Source organism: Orycteropus afer, unplaced genomic scaffold (genome assembly GCF_000298275.1).
Source record: "Orycteropus afer afer isolate SDZICR_OR568_19922 unplaced genomic scaffold, OryAfe1.0 scaffold00016, whole genome shotgun sequence".
In the NCBI taxonomy this organism is placed as follows: Eukaryota; Metazoa; Chordata; class Mammalia; order Tubulidentata; family Orycteropodidae; genus Orycteropus; species Orycteropus afer.
The window spans coordinates 9,524,591-9,542,838 of record NW_006921603.1 but is presented as its reverse complement, the minus strand read 5'-3'; positions in this window follow the sequence as shown (position 1 = coordinate 9,542,838).

Here is an 18,248-nt window from a genome sequence, read left to right as displayed (position 1 = left end):
TTTTTTTTTTTTATTACTTTATGTCTTTGATATATCACTATGTATTGTTTCAAAGCATGAACTTTACTGGAGATATGGAGTGACAAAAGCAGATAGATATTTAAAAAAACTTTTTATTGTGATTTGGCAGCAAATTTACAAAAGAGATTTGTTTTACTCTCAACAGTTCATGCACATTTGGTTTCTCAGCCCCATTACAATCAGCAACCATAAAAATTCTTCCCATTTCCTCCCTGTGACTATCCCTTCCCTGTGCCCTTCCTACCTATTCTTATCTTACCCATTCCTGTCTGTCCAGCTTTCCTTCCAGGTGAATGCTACCCTTCTGATGTCTCATGGTTGATTGATCTAGGAAGTACATCTCCCTAGGGTGGTGGTGGTGTTGTTAGGTGCCGTGGAGTCATTTCCAACTCATAGCTACCCCATGCACAGCAGAACGAAACACCGCCCAATCCCACGCCAGCTCCATTATCCTTGCTATACTTGAGCCCATTATCGCAGCCACCATGTCAAACCATCTCGTTGAAGGCCTTCGCCTCTTCCCTCAACCCTCCACCTTACCAAGCATTACAAACTTCTCCAGGGAATGGTCCCTTCTGACAACATGACCAAAGTAGGTGAAACAATGTCTGGCCATTCTCACTTCCAAGGAGCATTTCAGCTGCATTTCCTCCAGGGTAGATTTGTTAGTTCTTTTAGCAGTCCATGATATTTTCAGCATTCTTTGCCAGCACCACAACTCAAAAGCATCAACTCTTCTTCGATCTTCCTTATTCATTGTCCAGCTCTCACATGCATATGAAGCAATTGAAAATACCATGGCTTAGGTTGGGGGCATCCTAGTCTTCAAGGATATTATCTTTGCTATTCAGTGCTTAAAAGAGGTCTTTTGCAGCAGATTTGCCCAATGCAATATGTCTTTTGATGTCTTGACTGCTGCTTCCACTGGCATTGACTGTAGAACCAAGTAATATGAAGTCTTTGACAACTTCAATCTTTTCTCCATCTATCATGATGCTGCTTATTGGTCCAGTTGTGAGGATTTTTGTTTTCTTTATATTGAGATGTAATCCATACTGTAGACTGTATGTAGTCTTTAATTTTCATCAGTAAGTGCTCTAAGTCATCCTCACTTTCAGCAAGCAAAGTTGTATCGTCTGCATATCTCATGTTGTTAATAAGCCTTCCTCCAATCTTGATGCCACTTTCTTCTTCATATAGTCCACCTTCTCAGATTATTTGCTCAGCATACAATTTGAATAAGTATGGTGAAAGAATACAACCTGATGCACTCCCTTCCTTATTTTAAACCATGCAGTATCCACTTGTTCTGTTTGAACAATAGCCTCCAGGTTGACATACAGGTTCCTCAAGAGTAGTGTTCTGGAATCCCCATTCTTCTCAATGTTATCCACAATTTGTTATGATCCACACAATCAAATACCTTTGCATAGTTAATGAAACACAAGTAAACATCTTTCTGGTATTCTTTGCTTTGAGCCAAGATCCATCTGACATCGGGTATGATATCCCTCATTCCCCCTGAATCCAGCTTGCTTTTCTGGAAGTTCTCTGTCAATATACTGCTGCAAACATTTTTTAATTATCTTCAGAAAGATTTTACTTGCATGTGATATCAATGATATTGTTCGATAATTTCCACATTCTCTGGGATCACCTTTTTTTCAGAATGGGTACAAATATGGATCTCTTCCAGTCAGTTGGCCAGGTAGCTATCTTCCAAATCTCTTGGCATAGCTGAGTAAGTGCCTCCCATGAGGCATCCATTTGTTGAAACATCTCAATGGGTATTTCATCAATTCCTGGAGCCTTGTTTTTCACCAACTCCTTCAGTACAGCTTTTACTATACGTGTGTATATACACATGATATGCATACGTGTGTATGTATGTTGTTGTTGTTGTTATGTGCCGTCGAGTCGGACCCGACTCATAGCGACCCCTCCTTGGGTTTCCGAAGTGGTATCACTACAGAAATAGATTGCCCAACCTTCTTTCTGAGGAGTGGCTGGTGGGTTTGAACCACCAGCCTTCTGGTTAGCAATCAAGTGCCTTAGGCACTATGCTACCAATATATGTGTCTGTATGTGCATGCATGTGTGTGTATAAAAGTTTCTAAGTTGCTCCTTAACGTAATGATCTGACTGTTTGTCAACTTACTGGATAACATAGCTAGAGATGAAATGTACTTGCTTAAAACTCTGTTTGAACCTTATCTGCTTATGTCATTACATTTGCTTATGGAATCATTTCCTAAGAGATATTTAAAATAGCTATTTTTTCTCAATGACTTTTGGAGGAATATGTTCACTTTCTATTTAAAATTTGACATTTACTCTGTGACATGCATAGAACCTTCTGGAAAGCAGGAAAACCATGGCTAAGTTTTCCTAAAGCTTGATATACATCAATTTGTGAAGGTGAATTTCAGCAAATTACATAATGTTTTTAAAAGAACAGTTAAATTCATCCAAGCATCCAAGCTAGTACTTACAAATCATTACTTGTAAAACAATCAATTGTTTAACTAAATTCAACCATATTTCACTAATCCTATCCCCTGAAATACGCATCCATCTACTGCTGATGAATCAATTCTGACTCATAGCAACCTGTAGGACAGAACAGAACTGCTTCATAGGGTTTCCAAGGCTGTAAATATAAGGCTATAGAATCGGATTGCCACACCGTTCTCCTGTGGAGTGGCTGGTGGGCTCAAACTGCCAGTCTTTGGGTTAGCAGTCAAGCACATTAACCACTGTGCTACCAGGCCTCCACTGAAACACCCACAGACACTTATATTTGTGTCTAGATGTATAACCAGTTGCCGTTAGTTCTGACTCATGTCAGCTCCATGTGTGTCAGTATAGAACTGTGCTCCATAAGGCTGTCAATTGCTGATATTCTGGAAGTAGATTGCCAGGCCTTTCTTCCCAAGTGCCTCTCGGTGGACTTGAACCACCAACATTTCAGTTAGCAGCTAAATGTGTTAACCATTTGCATCACCCAGGGACTCCATCTTTGGGTATTAAAAAAAAAAAAACTGCCATTGAGTCAATTCTGACTCATAGGGACCCCCATTGGATTTCCAAGGCTGCAGATATTTATGGATGTAGATTGCTTCATCTTCCACCCATGGAGCAGCTGGTGGTTTAGAACTGTTGACCTTCTGGTTAACAGCCAATACCTTAGCCACTATGTCTAAGGCATTTGACTGCCAACCAGAAGGCTGGTGGTTCAAACCCACCAGCTCCTCCTCAGAAGGAAGATTGGGCAGTCTACTTCCATAGAGATACTGCCTCAGAAACCCAAGGAGAGTCGCTATGGGTCAAATCAACTCAATGGCAGCAGTGAGTTTTCTATGCCACCAGAGCACCTCATCTATGGGTATAGATAAGTATGAAATAAATCATTCAAAAAGATCTCTAATTCTTAAATCACTGACAGCAGACAGCACATTTTTTTTCACACATACATTTCAATTTGGAATTTAACTCTCCCTCTTACACAAAGAGCGTTATGTTTATAGTAATAAGTCCATGTGCTTATAGGACTTGCTTAAAAGGAGCTCTAGTGGTACAGTGCCTAAGGCATTTGACTGCTAGCCAGAAGGTTGGCAGTTCAAAATCACCAGCCACTCCACAGAAGAAAGACTGGGCAATCTACTTCCTTAAAGATTTACTTCCTTAGAAACTCAATGAGGGTCTCCATGAGTCAGAATGGCTCAATGGCAGTGATGAAGGTTTGGTTTGGTTGGGTTTTAAAATGCTTTGTGTGTGTGTGTGTGTGTGTGTGTGTTTACTAACAACATTCTTTTGAGCACTAATTATGTATTATTCAATTAAGCTTGGCCTTAATCCTCAAGACAGATATATTTGGAGATCCTGGGTGGCACTGAAACCCCTATGGAACACAGTTCTACTCTGACACACATGGGTTATTATGGTTCGGAGTCAACTTGATGGTAACTGGTAAAAAACGATCCATGAAATAGACACTATTATCAATATAATTTTACATGTAAGTCTGTCAGAGATACTAAATTCCTAGCATAAGACATTCAACTGTGGGATTAGATATCTTTGGATTCCAATGTACTGTCATTTTAGCTTTGACTTCTTTTGTTAATTGGTTCTGTTTAACAACCATTAGGAACTTAGCAAGTACAAGATGCTGGTCATCAAGAGAGCTGGGCAGGATTCAAAAAGCTTCAAGGAGTCTTTATCTCTTGATGACTAAAAAGTTGTTGATGAAAATGTTTCTTCCATAAGAAGTAGTGGACCTAATCAATAATTAATTCTTGTAAAACATCAAAAGGGAGCTCTGGTGGAGTAGTGCATAAGGCACTTGACTGCTAACTAGAAGGCTGGCAGTTCAAACCCACCAGCTACTCATCAGATGGAAGACTGGGCAATCTAGTTCCATCAATATACTACCTTGGAAACCCAAGGAGGGGTTGCTATGAGTCGAATTGACTTGACAGCAGTGAGTTTGGTTTTTTTTGGAAGACATCAAAATATTCTTCTGAGCATTACATTTTTATGTGCTATTATATACAACATAGATACATTTTAGAATTTTGTTGTTTAACTAAATCTCAATTATCACTTTGTTTTACCAATTGCTGTTTTTCTTCCTCATACAAAATATGGTACTTTGTACCTTTTTTTCCCCCAACTACCAGCCAAGTCAATAATTCATTTTAATTCAGGATTTTAGTTAGTTAAGTACCAGTTAACCTAGATTTTATTTTATTAAATCTTTATGGCCATTGGAATTTTCCCCTTCTATGTAGAAGAAAATTTCTATTATCTGGAAAATTGGGCTCCTTGTCTGATGAGATTGCAAATTATATGCTAATTGTAGTATCTTCTATAATCACCAGATGGCAGTGGCTCCTTTAAATGTGTGTAAAAACAAACAAACACAGGTTTGTTGAGAGGAGTGCATCATTAAGACTGGTTAGACAATGAAAGATAGAGTCGTAAAATATTACAATATATCAAACCAAATACCAAAAAGGGAATAATTTCCATGAACCTCACAGGTAAAATCCTACCTGCTAAGCATCAAAGAATAAGAAACACAAAGTATCATAGAATTCATTAGAATGGGTAGCTTGTCTCCTGTCCATGCTGAAAAAATAATTTTTGATACAAATAACTTTTTGTTAACTGTTTCAGAAACAGCATCATAATTAAGCATGCCATCCATTGATTTTCTCTATGGGCAATAAAATAGGACAGAGCAGACTGAGTCAACATATTTTAAAAGAAATGGATGATTTTGTTTTCTTGCAATAGAAGGATTTAGGCATTGCCAGGAGTCTTGATGGAAGTGTTAACTATAAAGATCTACATTAACCATAACTTTCATACTGTTTAACAGAATAGAGAGAATTGGGATGGATTTCACATCTGGTGATCTAGTCAATCCAGATCTTCTTTGATTGCAAGCAAACCATTTTCTCATAGTTTTTGTCAGATGATGTTAAACACGTAGAGAATCTCACGATGACAAGTTTATCGTTGTCTCTTAGTCTCCTGAAAATGGTCTACCAAGATTCCTCTGCCTTACACTGCTCACGATGCAATTTGTGTGATTTTTTTAGAGACATCATATTCTGCATATATTTCAATGCTTAGTACTCACAATCAGAGAGATAAGAATATCCAGCCAGCCCCAATTTTTATAAAATAAAGCTGACAGCAGGTGATTCAGCTGACTTTAGATCTCTAAGTACATTTCATCACCCAAACCCTAACTATTGTGCAACACAATAAAACTCAGGAAAATACATGTAAGAAATCACGTAAGCCAAAAATAAAATTACCCCATCAGGAGTATCATTTGGGTTAAGTTTATAAGAGGAAAAAAAATCCCTCCAAACACTAGGAAACCTAGGCTTTAGTCTCACCACTTTTTGGGTAAGTCCTTCATCCTCTCTGGACCTCAGTAGTTTCACCCACCAGATACAAAATCATGTACTCATTTGAGAAAAGTAATGTCTAAATGTTTCTTCCTGAATCTCCTTAGTAAGATCTGTAAGGTAGGCTATACATCACCACCACCCCCAATTACCAGCACAGTTTTCATCACATCACTTTTCACCCTCTGAAATGGTCTATCTTCCCTTCTAGAATACAAGCTCCATACATCTAGGAGCTCACATTGTTCACTGACAGAGCGCCTAAACCTTGCTTGGTGCATAAACAAAAAAACCCACTGCCGTCAAGTCAGATCTGACTCATAGCGACCCCTCCTTAGGTTTCCGAGGCAGCATCACTACAGAAATAGAATCCTTGACCTTCCTTCTGAGGAGTGGCTGGTGGGTTTGAACCACTGGCCTTCTGGTTAGTAGTCAAATGCCTTAGGCACTACAGCACCAGAGCTCACACTTGGTACATAGGAGGACTCAATACATAATGATGAATACATGAAGGAATGGATTTATGATTTATAGATGTTTGCTCTTCTAAACAAGGATTCCCTAATGTCCCTTGTCAGTAGGTGGGTACCTGAAAAGAGATTAAAACTGCACAAGATGGCTGCCCAGAGTTTGTGTTCTATAATGGTGGCATGGATTTTGTTCTCATGCTTCCTTGCTTGAGGCATGAAGTCCCTATTCTGCTATACTTGAACCTCTGCTGAATAATTTCAGTGCTTGTCCTGCATGTTGACATTATTGATGTCTCAGTTTCATTGGCTTCAAATTCCTAACATGCCAAAAGGAAACTAAAAGAAGGCTCCTGAGCTATTTATTGCCCAGGATGAATGAATGAATTCGGGCCTTCCTGAACAGAAGTGTTAATTGAGACCAGAGACAACATGCAGTCATTGAGTATCTAAGGTTAAGTATACCCAACATAATTCTCTTATGCATTATAATTTAGTGGCAGACTGAACGAAAATGAACACCCTGCCCTCGAGCCAGATCCAACTCATAGCAACTCCTTGTTGGATTTCTGAGGTGGTATCACTACAGAAGTAGATTGCCCCAACTTCCTTCCAAGGTGTGGCTAGTGGGTGGTACACCAGGCCCTCTAATATCTCTCCACCCACAACCTAATTGAATGTGTTTTCCATTTGATTGTTACCTCACCAATTTGGGGAGGGGAAAATAATTTTAAAAGATTTGGTGTTTTGAAGGATCTTTGAACAATCTCAGAGTTGAAAGATATCTTATTAATCATCTAATCCAATGTTTCCCCAACTTCTCTAAGAACCATCCAAAATACTGGTTAAAATATCAGTTATCAGGCCTCACTGGTTTGAGTGAGACAGATGTACCACATTTTTAACAGGTGCCCCAGATGATCCTTATGTTCTAGCAAGTTTGGGAAACACCAATGCAAAATGACTATTTCCTTAATTAGATAAAGAAACTAAGGCTTAGAAAGATCTGGATGCTTATCTGACTCACACAGCTCACTAAAAATCTTTACTTCCTTGACCTGGATTCGTTTCCTTATGCCAATCTGCTTCCACTAAATGTCTATGCCCCTAAAAACTATAGGAACGCGTACTATGGGAGAACTGAGAAACTCAGGAGAGTGCCTCGTACTTCCTCAGTATTTCCAGTGAAAAATGTGAACTGACATCTTTGCATGTTTCCTCATTATGAACATTTTTTTAAAAAAAAACTTCTCTGCTCATAAAGTGTATATGGCATAGATTAGAATTTAAACTTTAAAAGCAAACTCTACAAATAGGAACTCAGGGTGCGCTCTGCACCTGTCTTGTGATTCTAAAGTCAGGCCATCATTCTCTTAAGTAATAATCTGGATCCTTATCAAGTATCACTTGGTTTAGCTGGTGAGTAAAGAATCCAGCCAGGGAGCCATTCTGAGCAGTTTTTTTCAATCATCAGAAACTAAAACCAATTACTAATCTTGTTTTCACTAATATAGTCCATCTGTGCATGAGCAATTTGTGTGGTTTTCCTTAGGGACATCATACTCTCCATATATTTAAATGCTTAATGCTCACAATCAGAGAGAAAGAAATATCCAGCCAGCACCAATTTTATAAAACAGAGCTGAAAGCAGATGAGATCATTCAGCTGACTTGAGATGACTCAGCCTTCCTTGATGGCCAAAGTTGGTGAGTCACTCATCTACTGTCTGTGGGGAATTCATTTCAGGGAACCAAATTCTGGGGCCCTCCAAAATCTCATTAAGCTCCTTAGTAATTCATTAGCTCTATTTGAGTTATCCTAATCTTTTCCTTCACTGTTCTGGTTACCTAGTGCTGCTCTGATAAGAAATATATCACAAATGGGATGACCTTAACAAACAGGAGTTTATTTTTACATTTTGGAGGCTTTAAGTCCAAGTTCACAGTGCCAGGCTCTAGGGGCTGGGTGAAAGCCCCTCAACCTTGGGGTCCAGCTCTGCCTCCTGCTCCCGGCCCACTGGAGCTAGAGGCGTTTCTTCACTCAGACAGCTGCTGGCTGCTGAGGCTGGAAGCCCCAAGGTTGACAAGTAAAAAGGCACAGTCCCGATGTTACCAAACCACATGGCAGGCCATTAACTTCAGTCCATTTTAAGTCCTAAGGTTGGCAGAGCATAGCAGGCTGCTGAGCAACAACATGGCTACATGCAGGGTCCAAGTTTGCCATAGGCTAGAGACCATTACCAAGGCTTCTCCTTATATACAGGAAGCAGACCACATTCCCAAAGGCAGCTACTCAGCTGCTTGTGGTAGATCCCACCATGCAGCTGATTGCCAGTCCCATCATGGGGAATAACTACCACCAGCTGCCCAGCCACTCAACCAGACCCAGCCAAGCTGACACACAAACATAACTACCACATTCGCCTTCATTGTTCATCCTTCCTCAAAGTAAACCAGCCAACCTACTGCTGTTGAGTTGATTTCATCTCATAGAGACCCTGTAAGTTAGTGTAGAACTGCCACAGAGGGTTTCCAAGACTGTAAATCTCTATGGAAGCAGACTATGACATCTCTCTCCTGTGGAGCAGCTGGTGGGTTCGAACTACTGACCTTCTGGCTAGCAGCTAACTGCTTTAACTACTGCCCCCAGGGCTCCTTCAAAGTAATCCAGGAAATTCTAAAAGGAGCATTCCACAATCTAGAGTGAATTTGTGCTTCTTTTTGTTTCATTTCCATAGGTATCTGGGCTTTCAGGGGAAACTCAAAGTGTGGATTGGTTTTGCTGAGGACAGATTCTTAGATTCCATTTATTCCATAATAAATGAAGAGTATGTAGGTAGAAATGCCTGGATTTAGTAAAAGAGTACAGAAAATACGAGAGACCAATCTACCCAGGCTAACTTTGTAAACACCAGGGAGCCCATTTCAGTGAAATATTTTCTAGAAATCAGACTCTAAAATGGAAAAGACCAAAGTCATTCAAGCTGTGCAAGCAACACTGATAATTAGTCATTCTTAAGATCACTCATTTCAGCTTGAGCAATGCCAAACATGTTTTCCCTCAGTGTTTCTCAAGCAGAAAGAACTGAAGAAAAAGTTCAAACTCTGAGTTGTAATATTGAAGAATTCTGTGAGAAAAATATTGAAGGACACAAGAAACATCAAAAGAAGATGGAAGGAATACACAGAGTAGCTGTACCAAAAAAGAATTGATTGATGTTCGACCACTTCAAGAGGTAGCATATGATCAAGAACTGATGATATTGAGGGAAGAAGTCCAACCCGACTGTAGGCATAGTCAATAAACAGGGGTCCAGGGACTGGCATAATATCAATTAAGTAATTTCAAAAAAAGGATGCAATACTGGAAGCTCTTATTTATTTATGTCAAAACCTTAGAAAACAACTACCTGGCCACCTGACTGGAAAAGATATCTATTCTTGTCCATTCCAAACAAAGGTGATCCAACAGGATGCAGAAATCATCAAAAAATATCATTAATATTACACATACATAAAAGTTTTCTGAAGAAAATTTAAAAAATGGTTGCAGCAGTGCATAGGCAGGGAACTGCCAGAAATTCGAGCCAGATTCAGAAGAGAACATGGAATATCATTGATGGATCTTGGCTGAAAGCAGAGGAGAACAGAAAGATGTTTACATGTGTTTTATTGACTACACAAAGATTTAGCCTGTATTGATCATGACAAATTATGGGTAACATTGTGAAGAATGGGAATTCCAAAACACTTAATTGTGCTCGTGGAGAATCTGCACATAGTCCAAGAGACAGTCATTCAAATAGAACAAGGGGATACAGCATGGTTTAAAATCAGGAAAGGTATGTGTCAGGGTTGTACCCCTTCATCATAATTATTCAATCTGTATGCTGAGCAAATAACCTAAGAAGTTGGACTGTATGAAAAAGAATGAAGCATCAAGATTGGAAGAAGACTCATATGCATCTGTGATATGCAGGTTACACAACTTTGCTTGCTAAAAGTGAAGATGACTTGAAGCACTTACTGATGAAGATCAAAGACTACAGCATTCATTATGAATTACACCTCAATATAAAGAAAACAAAAGTCCTCACAACTGGACTAACAAGCAACATCATGATAAATGGATGAAAATTGAAGTTGTCAAGGATTTCATTTTACTTGAATCCACAATCAACGCCCATAGAAACAGCAGCCAAGAAATCAAACAATATATTTCCTTGGGCAAACCTGCTGCAAAAGAGCTCTTTAAAGTGTTAAAGAGCAAAGATGTCACTTTGAAGACTAAGGTCCACCTCATCCAAGCCATGGTATTTTCAATTGCCTCATATGTACACAAAAGCTGGACAATGGATAAGGAAGACTGAAGAATTGATGCATTTGGATGATGTTGTTGACAAAGAACATTGAATAAACCATGGACAGCCAGAAGAGTGAACAAATCTGTCTTGGAAGAAGTTTAGCCAGAATATTCCTTAGAACTGAGGGTGGTGGGACTTTGCCTCTCCTACTTTGGTCATATTCACAGTAGGGACCAGTCCCGAGAAGGATGTCATGCTTGTTAAGTACGAGGTCAGCAAAAAAGGGGAAGACTCTCAAGGAAATGCAACAATGGTCTGAAGCATAGCAATGATTGTGAAGATGGCGCAGGACCAGGCAGTGTTCTCTTCTGCTGGCCATAGGTCATTATGAGTCGGCACTGAGTTGTGGGCATCTAACAACAATAACAGCATCACTCCTTAAGAAGGAAAAAATACTGAAACCCATCATCATCAAGTTGATATTGATTGATATGACCCTATAGGACAGAGTAGAATGGCTTCATAAGGTTGTCAAGGCTGTAAATCTTTACAGAAGCAGACTGCCACATCTTTCTCCGATGTTTTCAAACTGTACACCCTTCAGTTAGCAGCTGAAGGTTTAACCACTGCACCACCAAGCCTTCTTAGATCACTCAGAGAAGATTCTGAGTGTTATTATATCAAGTGGACTGTTGTTCCAAATTCACCCTGTAGCAGAAAATGGGCCAGAATGATGGAGACTATCTGGAAAACATGAAAATATTCTCCCAAGGTATCTTACATTTGTCCCTCAATATTCAGCAGTGTTATGTGGCAAAGGATGGGCTCCTTGCCAACACACCCTATGAGCACAGGCCATGCATTGGCCATGAACTAGCATCTGCTCATTTACAACACTACCAGAAATTCTAAGTGTCGGACAAATCACAGAAAACCGAACTAAAAGATAACTTAAAATTCTTCCAACAGTTTTCTTCTGTTGCTCCTTTTTTTTTCTTTTTTTAGCAAACAGATGAGAAAGCTGAGATCCCAAGAAATGATTTGCCCAAGATATAATGGTTTAGTATTAAACCATTATGTGACCTTGGGTATCCTATCCTTTCCTCTACACCAAACCTTCCTTATAACTGTCATTTTTGAATCTCAATATCATTTTTGGAGTCTCTATTGCACTTGGTACTTTAAAAAATGGCCATATATATATAATACTTTATCCTCTTCAGTGGAAATGGCAGACTGGAAAACTTTTTTGATGGTTCTTTTTACTAATCCTCCTCAAAATATCACCCATTCTTCAATCCAGAATCACAGCCTTTACTTTGTTTTGTCTTTATCATTGAGAGATTATTTTGTTTCAGATAAAGCCTAGAAATTCATAGAGGCATACATTCCAATAAGTAAACTGGGATTTATAATATGCAATTGATCAAAAATGAGAATGATCAAAAATAGAAAAGGAGGAGACTCGTTAAAAAAAACTATTAAAGACATGGATAGACCATGTTGCTATTTAAAATAGAAAAAGAAAGCTATCTACTTAGTAATATGAAGAGATGTTCATGACATAAAGTGAAACAAGAATAGTATGTTTGTATGTAGGATGAATCCATGTGGATTCATTTGTTTTAAATGCTTATGACATGCATATATCTTTGTTTCTGCATAGAAAATCCCAGAAGAATGCATAAAAGAAATACTATTTTAATTATTAGCATGATTACTTTGATAATAATTTCATAAGTAATAAAAATAAAGAGCAGAACAGAGGAAAAAGCCATTGTATTTTTGTAAGTTTAGGGCTGTTGGCCAAAATCAATAGATTCAATCTATTTGTAAAACTTAGTCTTGCCAGGTGGAGCTTCTGGACTGCAATCAGGAAAATGTGATAGAAACAGATGGTGAAACATTTGACTTTTACCAACTGTCCTGGTTTTCCCCTTTGGTCAAAGACATTAAGAGCCATTTAAAATGGAAACACTGTAATTACACCCTACATGACAAATAAAAACAGTATTGAAATGATGAGATGAAACCCTTACTCCTTATTACCATCTCCTTAGAAGACTGGTGTGACAGCCACTCATTCAGGAATACACCTGAGGCCACACCTTGTTTGTCATATTACATCTGGTTTGTCAGCTACCTTATGCTTGGGTGTTACAGTAGAAAGAAAAATAACCAAAGAATTTCCAATCAACTAGCTATCCAGGTTAGGTGAGATTTGCATTGGCCCTAAAATATTGCCAGTGTTTCTTTTCTGTTTCTATTTGCCTGCTTGCACTTTGGTGATAGGTGATAGATAACTTTTTTGTTTATAGAGTTGTCACCAAAATAGCATTTCCTGTTTTATTTGTGGTTTTAGCTTTAGTACAGATAATTTAAGCTAAAAATTTCATAAATGTCTATTCCATTCTATTTATATTATATTATTAAACTTAAAACAAGGAAGACTTTCACCCTCTTTTTTTTTTGTCAGCAAAGTGGAAGTCTCATGGGTATTCAACTTGATTAAACCTATTACAAAGTCATTTTCAAGTGTATAAAACAAGAATCATAAAAATGTCTTTATTTTTGATCCAAAAATTTTACATCTATAATTTAATCCTAATTAAATGTCAGAGATGTAGGGAAGATATGGGTATACGAATGTTCTTTAAACTATTATTATATGCCGAAGGGGCAAGGAGGCTGCATCTTGTGACCTCTTCTAACCCCACAAGAGGAAGACAGAATCACCATCAGTAGCCTAAGGCCTATCTCTGTGAGGCCAGACATGCTGCCTCCCTCCAGCCCTTTCACCAACCCTGACAACAACTATTTCTCCCGCAGCACCCACCACCTCTCTGCTGGGTTCAATAATTTGCTGCAGTGGCCACACAGAACTCACAGATTTTGAGATTTATTAGGGAAGCAATAGACTACAATTCAAGTTCAGGAACACGCTCAGTCTCTCTCAGCCTGCTGTCTCTCACCCAATAGTCTCTCTCAATCTCTCTCCCAGCTTGTCTCTTGGTGTCTCTCTCATCACTGCATGTCTCTCACATCTCTCTCCCAGCAATGCATGTTTCTCATGTTCCTCAGCTGACAGTGAGAGATTCCTTCTGCCTCTAGGAGGGCTCCTTTTGAACCTGGAAGAGTAGCCAAACTAACCAATCCCAATATCAGAATTCTAAACACCTGAGAGAGAGTGAACTTCCCAGAAAACTACTTTGTGTTGCTCCCAAAAGAAATACCCCAGGTGGATAACTTTAACAATCAGGAGCTACTCAGTTGCTTGTGGCAAATTTCGCTACAGAGTTTGCAAAGACTTAGGGCTAGAAAAGCCACACTTTGTAATTTACTACACCACACTATAAGAGTGGTATCACGCTTATGCAATTAATACAAGAAAAATCAATTACAATACTTTCATATGATAGGAAAGTACAGTGTCATTAAAGACATTAATGATAATATGTACATAAACTATGCATATTCAATATCATTCTAACTTTGTTATTTATATGTTAACTGTCTCTGTTTCTGAGATTTGGGGTGGCTTATGCTTTTCTGTATTTTCTACAGTAAATATCTCAGAAAAACAAAAATGTGTAAATGTTACTATTCTTCATGAGAGTTTGCTCAGTAACTACTACCTACTCATTTTGAATTGGTAATTGGCTCCAATCAGCCCTTACCTTGGAGTTAGCCTATTCTCAGTATTACCTTCACAGCACCTCCATTGTTCTAGGCATGCCACCAGAACTGGAATTGAACTTGAGCAGGCTTCTTTGGTAAGCAGTGCTAATGCAAGAACATCAGAATTTTTGCTTTTCCTCCTTTCCAATTCTGACTCCTAATGGCAGGGAGAATATCTAGCTTTAATAATTTCTGCCAGTCAAAAGAAAAACAGTAAACAGTAAATCTATATTGATAGGAAAGAATTTCATTTCTCACCTGATCCCTGAGCCAATTATTAAACTTTCCTGAGAAGTTAGAATAACTGGCACATCTGATATTACTATGTTCCTAGTAAGCTGAACTGTGAAAAACTAATATATGTATGTCCAGGGAGTTCCATCCCCGAAAGCACACACATCATCCTTCTCAAGACCTGCAAATACAGTACCCTGTCCCACACACAAACACATAGAGTTTAGGAACAATAATCTAATTCTCTTGGAGTTGAGAGTAATTCACCAATTAAGTAATAGGTGCAGGGACACAGATAGACCTCCATAATCTCTAAGGAAGTGTATTGTAAAAAATATCTGCAAATAGAAAATATTTTACAATAATTCAGTTTTTAATATAACTCCCTCTCTTCAAAAACAAACAAACAAAAACTAACCTTTGACATCCTCTAAGCTAGGTGTTATCAGTAATCACTCAGTGAACACCACTGATATGTGAAAGAAGATACATCTCCTGGGTCGTTGCTGAGATTGAAATATGCAGTATTAGACATACAGAGTAGGCAGTAATGACAACAACTCCCACTTTCCACTCTATGTATCAACTGGGTTATACGGAAGCTAGAAAGCTTCCTGGGAGAATTCAGACCGGATCCATATCTAGAGCTGATACTCAGGCATGTCTGGTTGGAGACAAGCACGTGGAGATAGAGAGCTCAATGGTGTGCTGGAGCCAGTGCCTACCAGCTAGAGAGATCCTCTGACTCGACGGCACATAACAACAACAACAACAGCTCAATTCTCTGTTCATGACTGCACATTGGTAGCTTGAAATTGACCATCGTGTCAGAATTTACACCAGAAAAAACAGTAAACACCATAAATCAGGGGTCTACACTCCCCCCCAGGAGAGTCCATTGTTAACATTTTCTAACACATCCCTAGGAAATTCCCTGGAAGAGGACACATCTAGGGGAAGTCAGGGTCTAGAGTGACAAGCAACATGGTTCCAGGCATAGTATGAAGGCTGTTACTCAAATGAATTGCACCTCTCCAACTCTAGAGGCCACTGTGTGGCCTGGGAGGAGCTCCTTTATGGGCCCTTCTAATGGTGGGCTGGAAAGATCTCACATGAAGTCCAATGTGTGTCTTTGTATACATGTCTTACTCCATAAAAGGCTTAGAAAATATATCCTAAATCTCATAGTGGTACCATTATTGCCTTCACTGAAATTTTGTAGCCAGAGATGACACATTAGGTGAATATCATAACATCCATGTCCTGACTCCTATGTTTGGCACTAAAGTCTGTCCCAGAAAGGACCAAGCAGGGAATTAATCAAATAGGGTCAATCACATAGCAAGCAAGGCAAAGGATGATATACACACTGGTTCTCTAAGTAAATTTGTGGTTGAGAGCTAGAGTCCATGTACCAGTCTATTGGTTTTCCATCTTATTAGCCTCTGTGGCATTCAAATAAAGTGTTATGGACTTTTCCCCTATATTGTTATCTCCTGTGGCTGATGTTTCAATGTCTCTGAAGATTGTTCTTCAAGAAGCAGACAGCTATGTAATAGGCAGCTTGTGATCTGAAATACTGGCACCTAGTTCAGCCACAGAACTGAAGAAGATATATCATCCCAGTAGTTAACTTCTAGCATCTAGAAGAGTGTTAACACAGAGGTGTAGGGGCCATTTCCTTCCTCATTTCATAGATCTAAGACATTTGCAACATTCCGCTTCATTAGCAGCAGTCCAAATTCCTCCCAGGCTTGGAATCCATCAAGTGAAGGATCTGAAGTATACAAATGACCAAAGCAGGATGTAAAAGGAAAATTACACAATGTTACTGGAGCACATAGGGAAATATTGTTTGTCACTGGAAGAAATCAGAAAACTTCTCATTGTTGTTGTTATGTGCCGTCAAGTCGGACCTGATTCATCATGACCCCTCCTTGGGTTTCCAAGCCGGTATCACTATGGAAATAGATTGCCCAACCTTCCTTCTGAGGAGCGGTTGGTGGGTTTGAACCATTAGGAAGGTGAAATTTAAACTGGAACTTGAAGACTTAAGTAAGTTTTCAACAGTAGATACAGAGGGAAGTGGGTGTTTGGCCAAAGGTATCCCAGAACTTCAAAAGAAAGGAGGTCCGGGTATGCTCAAGACACTGGATCTTAGGTTGTACATGTTTAGAAGGGAACACTGGAGAGAGAGTTGACCATATCATGGAGAACCTGGACTGCTGTGGTAAGGAGTGGACCATAGAGGCTCTGAACAGGAGTGTGGAAGGGTCAGACCTACGTTTCAGACAATTGGGTTAAGCCTGGAAGTAAGGAACCAAGATAATTTGTTTCAGCCATCCAGGTGAGCTGGCATCAAAATACTGCAAAGGGAGAAGGAGGAGTCAAGGACTAGACAGATAATTACGTCATTCATAGAGACAATGAACCAGATAGTTCTGCAGATTAAGATGAAGAGTTTAGTTCTGCAGTTACAAGAATAAAACCTCTACTCTAGGATTTAGCATATAGGAAAGAATTCATAAGTTTTGATAGATTGTTGACAAGTTACCATTAAAGAGTCTGGTGTTATAACTGGGTTGTTTTGACTTGCATTTCTTTAATTATGACAGAGATTTAGCATCTTTTTATTCATGTACTCATTCAACAATATCTATTGAGTTCTTACCCTGTGCTAGAAATTAATCTTAATCGTGAGAGATACAGCAGTAAGCACAACAGACAAAAATCCCTGCCCTCATGGCCATGCCTTCTAATGGGGAGAAATGAACAATAACCAAAAGGATAAGTAAAATATATAGTATATGCTATGGTAATAAGTAGGAGCTCTGGTGACGTAGTGCCTAGGGTCTTTGACTGCTAACCAGAAGGCTGGCGATTCAAACCTACCAACCACTCCTCAGAAGGAAGATGGGGCAATCTACTTCCGTAGTGATACAGCCTGGGAAACCCAAGGAAGTGTTGCTATGAGTTGGATCCGACTCTAGGGCAGTGAGATCTGATCTGACCTGATGGTAATAAGTGCCCTGAAGAAAAGTAAGCAGAGAAGGTGCATAAGGAATGCTGGCAATTGAGGATATAATTTTAAATAGCGAAGGCCTTAAGAAACAAAGGCTGAACAGGAAATGTTGTAAGCCATGAGGGCATCTGGGGGAAGAGCAATTTAGGCAGAGGAACAGCAAGTATAAAGGCCTGCAGCTAGAGGATGCTTGGCTTACGCTTTTCAACTGTTTATTGAACATTTGTAGCTAATATTCTCTGAACTCCCTGCTCATATGCACCTTTTCTCTTTGCTTGTCTTTTTTCTTGTTGATTATATGACTCCTTACATGTTAAGAAATCAGTCTTTACCTAACATACATTAAAATCATCTTCCCTAGTTTGTCTTTTGTGTTTTTATTTTGTTGATCTTGTGAATATAGCTACTTGTCATGTATTTAGGCATAGTTACCATACAGAAGAGTTCAATTTTATGTAATAAAACACATCAATTTTTATAGTTTCTAGGATTTATGCTTTTTTATTAGAAAAGTCATCCCTACTCCAAGAATGTAAATATAATATATTTTTTTTTCTCTTTTCCCACCTTTTAATTTTATGGATTTTTTTTTTTT